This window comes from Frankliniella occidentalis, unplaced genomic scaffold (genome assembly GCF_000697945.3).
Source record: "Frankliniella occidentalis isolate FOCC.00 unplaced genomic scaffold, Focc_3.1 Scaffold54, whole genome shotgun sequence".
Lineage (NCBI taxonomy): Eukaryota > Metazoa > Arthropoda > Insecta > Thysanoptera > Thripidae > Frankliniella > Frankliniella occidentalis.
In genome coordinates, this window is record NW_026267184.1 from 48,098 (window position 1) to 55,613 (window position 7,516).

At 47.3% G+C, this 7,516-nt stretch overlaps 2 long non-coding RNA genes across 2 annotated transcripts; both read right to left on the bottom strand.

Moving 5' to 3' along the window:
• Positions 1-266: 266 nt before the first annotated feature.
• On the bottom strand, positions 267-3,476 carry LOC127749440 (uncharacterized). The gene is made up of 3 exons (XR_008011154.1): positions 3,323-3,476; positions 455-601; positions 267-372 (listed from the first exon to the last, which is right to left on the bottom strand). It is a non-coding gene; the product is annotated as an uncharacterized LOC127749440 (long non-coding RNA).
• Positions 3,477-3,712: 236 nt separating this feature from the next.
• On the bottom strand, positions 3,713-5,927 carry LOC127749439 (uncharacterized). The gene is made up of 3 exons (XR_008011151.1): positions 5,372-5,927; positions 4,798-5,162; positions 3,713-4,706 (listed from the first exon to the last, which is right to left on the bottom strand). It is a non-coding gene; the product is annotated as an uncharacterized LOC127749439 (long non-coding RNA).
• Positions 5,928-7,516: the final 1,589 nt, after the last annotated feature.

Below are 7,516 nucleotides of genomic sequence, written 5' to 3' on the forward strand. Positions count from 1 at the left end.
CCATAAGGGCGGGGGGCACCACCACCCTTTACAGGGTGGTTGGCCGAAGGTGGTGTTTTTGGGTGGTAGCTGAGCGCATCCACAGGGGCCCGGGCGGCGGGGGTGTGAGGGCGTGAGGGGAGGGAGGGTGTGCGGATGCATGCCTGTAAAAGAGCAATCAGAGTGAAAACCATGGTGAAAACTCGCGGGTGCCCACGCCTAAGGTGTACACACCTTACCCACACCCACACACATGCACACACACACACCTTGGTAGAGTCCAGCACTAGGGCCTCCTCCTCCTCGGCGGCCTTGACGGGCTGCTCGGCGGCCGCGGCGAGCTGCGGGGCGGCGGCAGCGGTCTGCTCGGCGGGGGGGCGGGGGCACAGGGAGCTGCACAAAGAAGAAACACCGAGGTCACGACAGAGGCAGCGGCCGTAGCATTATCAGCAACTGCAGCAGCAACTAGACTTACCTCATCTAGAGCATTGTCATCCGCTGTGTCGTCGCCTACTTGGCGGCTGGGGTGCGGTGCCCGGGGTGATACGCCGGGGCGCATTGGCGGGCGCGGGTAGGCGTGGGTCGAAACCCCTCCGGGCGCCTCCCAGGACATCGACAGCGACTGTGAAAGACCGTCAAGGGCACAAATTAACCACAAGTATCCAACAGAGCTGCACTCTCTTAGTTCCTTACAAAGAGTGGTCTTCATATTATGAAGAATTGGGTTCGTAACGTACAAAGGATCTGGAACCACCATATAACAAACGGATTTTCTTCGTATTACAAAGAGCACGAGTTTAAGAACAGACGCGTGCTCTTATTACAAAGGTTCCAAATCCTTTGTACGTTACGAAGAGTAGTTCTTTGTATGAAACTTACAGTGCACGCCCCAAAGCAGCGCGGGGCGCGCACCAAGCCCTGCACATGCAGGCGCGCACACACACACACACGCTGTGCGCGAGGGCGTCATCGTGGTGCTCAGCATGAGCTGCGGGACGACGAGTGAGTAGCTGCGCGACGAGTAAGTCGCACCAGATTTTCTGACTTCGACAGCCGACCGGCCGGCGGCGTCGTGGCGCGGATAAGATTGAACACGTCGAGCTAAGTTCATTACAACGCGAGATTTGAATGGACATCACACTTGCACGACTGGTAAGCCCTCAAGTGAACATCCTTAACGTTAGCCGGCCGGTGTGGTCACACGGCGGCGTCCTTACCGCGAGCCCCCTCCCTCGCGCCGCTCGCCCGCGAGCGACGCTGCAGGTCCAGACAGGTCGAATGGGCCAGGAGATGACAAAATCACCATCAGTACTCAAATATCATTAAATTTCAAACTCATGTAAGCCCACCGGCCTGCTCTAACCTCACACAATGCCCACGAGCGGGCCCGGGCCAGCCTAGCGGCGGGAAACAAGAAAACCACAGAGGCGGTACGTTATCACTCTCACACTGGCAACGAAGAATTACTAGCCATATGTACGCCAGACCGCGTCTCGCGTAACAGGCTTCGCGATATCTCACGAAACACTGTTACGCTGCGACGCGCCTGGCGCACATATAGATAGGCCTGCGGCGCTAGACATGGGCGCCGACCGGACTTTAGTCGGCGGCGGCGTTTGGCCCAAAATGTGCCGCCGGCGGCGGCGCCACGCCGGCACCATGATCGGCGGCGGCGGCGGCGGCGTGACCAGCGGCCAATAGTGAACTTTTGACTCAAAAACCAACATTCACACGCAAAATGATCATCATTTCGATAAGCGTTGATATTTAATTAACAAATCATGTTCATTTTCCGAAAAGGTTTGAAAGTGGGCAAACATGTGCAAAGGTTTGTGAGGCTTATTATTTTGCTTACCTACAAGGCGTCAACGGTCTGATTTTTAGCGTAAAAATTGGCCATAAAGAACCGCGCCGCCGATGACGCCACCGACAAAATGACCGGCGGCGGTGCGGCGGCGCGCCGAAAAATATCTCTCGGCGGCGGCGGCGCGTCAAAATTTGTCGGCGGCGGCGCGGCGTTGGCGCGGCGCCCATGTCTATGCGGCGCTCACACCCGAGACCAGCAAATAGGAGGGTATATGGGAACAGGGCCTTCCGGGCCAAAAATTTGACTTGAAATATATTGTACCTCATCATTACAGGACTGAACGACTGAAGCAGGAGCAGGAGACACAGGGCGTACAGGGGACACAGGACAAGAAAGCATTTCGCTTCCTGTACCCCGCTCTATTTTCACGTTTCCTCTTGTTCGACAGCCGTTTATTTCTACCCACACACCGTTTATTCTATAGGACCAAAGTTTCCTAGATTAATGCTAACAAATAAAGAATTATTAGGTAATACCTGTTTGGAATGACTATAACCACATACTCTATTCCTTCTTGTCGTTACGATTTCCTTGGCTTCATTCTTTTTGGCCATTTTATAATATTAATATAAAAAAGAGAAACTAACACATAACACTAGGATTATTATGACAACAACAACAGAAAAACAAGCAAAAATCGGCGCGAGCTTGAACAGTCAGTTGTACCACTACGAAGAACAGAAACATCTCTCACTGCTATTCGGCGTGGAAGGATCTGCACTCGATACTGCACTAGTAAACTGTAGTTTAAACTACAGTTTTACTGCAGTTAACTGTAGTTAAACTATAGAAAAACTCTACGGATTTCGCAAGGGACCTGCAAACTGGTTTATAACTGTAGTTTAACTGCAGTTTAACTTTAGATTGACACAGTACGAGTGAAAACTGTAGTTAGGTCTACAGTTTTGCATTAGATCCTTCCACCCGGGTCGAGAGAGAGAGTTTTTCTCAGTTTTGCAGTTTGTCAGCAGCGGGTGAAAACACCGGTTTGCAAGTAGTTTGAATGTCTGACTTTTCTTCCGTTGCCGTGCACTGCCCTTGTCGCAGCTAGGTCGCATCATGGGAGCAGTGGGCCGCTTTGCAGACAAAAGAGAGGAAGCGCGCGAGAGATTTGAATGCTGTTTGACCCCGCGACGATTGTTAAAAGCACAACAATCATGAAAGTTTTCTATGTATTCTATGGTGGTGCTGCTACCAGGAAGGGTTCGCTGTTCCTTAGTTCACTTTCAGAATCCTGATTGCAACAAATCTGATAAAAGATATAAATGCATACTCACTCACAATTATTTTCAAATTACATAGAAATGGTACGTTAAACTTTATCTCGCAAAGAGTCTTAGCCTAATATTAAAATTTATAAAACTCCATACTTTGGTCATGAGGTATATTACAAAAGCTAAGGTTTACATCTGGCTACTTAAGTTCGTTTACCACAAGACCTCCAAAACATGAACAATTTCATGGATAGCGACATACCCATTAACACAGAAGACGCCAAGGCCATGGTGAAGTATTCAGAAGATGTTATAAACTGCAGAAGAATGCAGCTTCTGAAGCATTTCGGTGAGGACTTCACATCTGAATGCTGCCCCTCTCGCTGCAGCAACTTCGTTGCTAACGTATAAGAAATGACCGCAAAACATTTTACTGTTAACTCTAAGTTATTTGATGGTGTCCGGCGGAGTAACTAATCAAACTGAAACCTCGAGGAACAAAATTAGTGACTTTTGGGGCCTAAGTCTACGACTGTGCCCTTTGCCCGACTCGGGTGACAGCGCCGCAGGCCAAGGTAGATGTATGCCAGGCGCGTCGCAGCCTAACAGTGTTTCGTGAGATATCGCGAAGCCTGTTACGCGAGACGTGGTCTGGCGTACATCTACCTAGTATTTTAAAATGTAAAGATTTATGAGAGGTAACAAATCTCGTTAACACTCCGTGTTAACAAATAGACGATCCGAATAAAAGAAAATCTTATACAAAATTATTGTTACGAAGTAAATACGTTATTGCTTTCTAGAACTATAGTGGTAACCACTTTTTGTTCTGATATTAACGGCCTTGTGCGTTGTTGTCGTCCGTCTTTTCTGACACGACCCTACAAAAGCCCCAATGCGGATCGTCTTAATAAAATCTGTTTAAAAAAACATTACTTGTGGAACCTGTGGTTTTTCATTTTTTAATAATCCAACTTTTGAGCTAGAATGTTTTTCGAACTCGATCTGTCTCTTTATAACATAAAACGACCCTGAAAATCCCAGGTCGCTAGCTCATAGACGGATCCGGCTGTGCGCGTTTCGTGAAGAAGTAAGGAATTCGGCACCGGAACCAGTACTTAATTTCGCCTATTTTTCTTATTTGACAATGCGGATCGACGCAAATGAACTCAAGTACCTCCCTCCCTAGTAACTGTCAAGGTTCATTTGCATTAGTTTTAACCTGTATTTCAGAACTGTTTCCGGTGGTGATTTCCTGAATTCTTCTGTAAACGGGCACTGCCGGAACCGTCTGATCGCTCTCGAGTTATCGTGCGCACAGACAGACACACAGACAGAGCCGAAACTCTTTGATCATCACTGGAGTAATAGGCTTCGCTAATCGCTCAGCCAATTATACTTACTCGGGAAGCTCCAAATCATCGCCGAAGTCTTCAAAAATTTCCACATGCTGGCGCACTTTTTTTGCCGCCAAGGTGAGGAAGCTACTCAGGTTTTCGTTTAGTTCGGAGTCAGTGTACGCGTCTTTAATGTCCTGGTCGAAAAGTAGTCCACTGTGGTTGAATTGCTCCTTCCCAGTCTTGTGTCCAGTCTAGTGTGGTGTGAAAGATTGTGATATTTCTCGTCCTCCATACGTCGTGTAAGCGCTGTGGAAGGAAACGAAAAAAAAAAAAAAAAGTAATCAGGACAAGGTAAAGTAAGGCGGCGGCATTACCAGTGAAAAGTTTGAAACCTTACTTAAAAATTTCCATCCAACTGGGACGGCCATAGTTATTGAGCATGGTGTTAAAGTTTCTATGGAGTGACTCTTGCCCGCCCGTCGGATGCACGTGACGTTTGCGGAGTGATAACGCCTCTGGCTTGTTGCCGTCAATCCATTCTTTCCTGAAGTAGTTCAGGAATAGTAGTAGTTTAGTCGGTTCGTCGGCCGTCGCGTCTTTCAGGTCAGTTGTCCGTCTTACGATCATGTCGAATGCCTCCCTTCTGTACTTATTTTCAAGGCGGGGTATGGCTGCGAGCATGCGTAAAAGTTGACTCACTCCTCCTGTCCTATCCCTCATGTACTGGGCCAACCCATGCTCCTCCGCCTGTCTCTACAGGGCCTGTGGTAAAAGATCGACAATTTGTATGTACCGAGTTATTAAATCTACAAAGTACGAATAAAGCATTCCGGTAAAGCTAAAATGCAGAAGAATGCGAGGAAGAAGAAAACGGAAATCACTATGCTTTTACATGGGACTTCCGTTTTCTTGTTCTCTGCATTCTTCAGCATTTCAGCTTTACCGGAATGCTTTATTGGAAGGATACTTACTCGCAGAAAGTGGAAATAGCAGCCCCACGTCTGAATTCTTGGAACTGTCATCTTCCACCCAGCCCGTTGGGCGTCGTCCTAGTCTGTTACCACTGCCTTAGGACAGAGTCCGAACTCCTTCAGTTCTTCAAGGACAGCTGCGTACGCCGTGGCGGTGCCCGTAGTCATCGCGGCGTACGCAAATGGATGGATACAATTGGTTAAGAAAAAAGAGGACAGATTAAAATTACATTCTTTCACTAAAAGCAATTGTAAATTCTGCGTCAACCGCTATCTCTACTCCGTACAGTTACTTGGCCATTGGTGTGTAATGATACCATAAAGACGTGTTTTGACTTGTTCAGGTATGGTCTAATTTTGTAAGTGTCGTCGCCTTCCACAACGTCGTTCTTTTGAATCAGTCCCAATAATCTCTTACCCAGAGAACGCCATTCTTGATTTAAGAACAAGGTAAATGTACGCCAGACCACGTCTCGCGTAACAGGCTTTGCGAAATTTCACGAAACACTGTTACGCTGCGACGCGCCTGGCATACATCTACCTTGGCCTGCGGCGCTGACACCCGGGTCGGGTAGTGCACGAAGGTACGGGCCTACGGCCCGTCAACGGGCAATCACCTCGACTAAGCATGCAGGGTTTGGAATATTTTCGTTTACAGGGCTGCCACAAGTTAGGGAAGTCAGGGAATTGAGCGCCGTGTCAGGGAAAAACGGCCGGCAGCGTTATTTTGGGTACTCGGCGAGGTGTTCGCAAAATTACCTCTTTGCTTATTGCATTCTGCAGGGTGTCGAGCGACTCTGGGAATACCGGAATTATACGAGAATTTAAATTGACCGGCCAAAATTCGGATAATATCCCGGAATCTTGTAATCACGTCGGGAAATCTCTAAAAATTTCAAAGTGCCTTGTCTTTCTTTCAGAATTAAATGGAAACTGCGCCGAAAAGATATATTAAGTTACTATTATCCCGCTCAAAACCACTCCTCTTAAACAAAAAACACCAAAAAAACAATACAAACTCGCTTCGCTCCCACTTTTCGAAGACTGTTACCTTCCGTATTGATCTCAAAGCGTTAGCGAAAGACCGAAGACGCCTGTTAAGGCGGGTCCGGTAGGTAATCTCAAGTGTGGGCGCCGGAGCAACCCTAGCTGACGATACCGCAAGGGGAAACGAAACGGTGTCAAAAGGGTCTACCAAACAGCCGAATCCCTCTAAAAACCGCTCTTTATATCATTACATATAAATTATTTATAACATAAATTATTACATAAATTATTACATAAATTATCACATATAAAATATTCTCGCTCGCCGATTTTCTATGGGGAATACCTCTAGTAGCCTCAGTCATACTCCTGTCAACCTGAATATTTGGACATTTGATAAATTTTTACCTATCATGCAATTCTACCTCTCTAATGATAGAAAAAAAAATCATCTCAAAGGGCTAGAAATACTCGTGAATTTCGCCAATTTTTGCTCAATACGGGATAAGATGAGGAATTTTATTTTCAGTCGGCGCTGCTCGACACCCTGATTCTGACTGCTAATCTTGTCAGGGAAATTCACGGAATTGTCAGGGAAATGTCAGGGAATTTCACTTCTCCATACTTGTGGCAACCCTGGTTTATTTTCGTCAAGAATACCCTCTAGCGCCTGAACGGTTTAAGCTAGAGCAAAACGCAGAAAATTTTCGTTCAATGGGCTCCACTGTGATGAGTTGCCCCCGAGGAAACCATAAAAACTTTTTTCAAAAAACTTCATTTTTGGACCCGTTGTTTTTGATATTTTTTAAATCCAACTTTTGAGCGAGAATGCTTATCTTCGAACTCGATCTGTCTTTTTATTACACAAAACGACCCAGAAAATCCCAGGTCGCTCGCTCAATTCGTTTTCGAGTTTCGTGCGGACAGATACACAGACAGACAAATTTTATACACAACTTTGCAAGCGTGTCACAATGCGAGTTTTTGAGATATCCTCGATCTGTCGTCGGCGATGCTTACTATGCTCCTGGTGCACTGGAGGAGGGAACGCCCGCTCCACAATAGTTGTCTCTCTCGCGTGGAGGGCCCGGTATAGTGCCGGAATGGCGACTGGAGGCGGCGGCACTGGTGTCCCTATGTGAGGCGGGCTGACCCGAG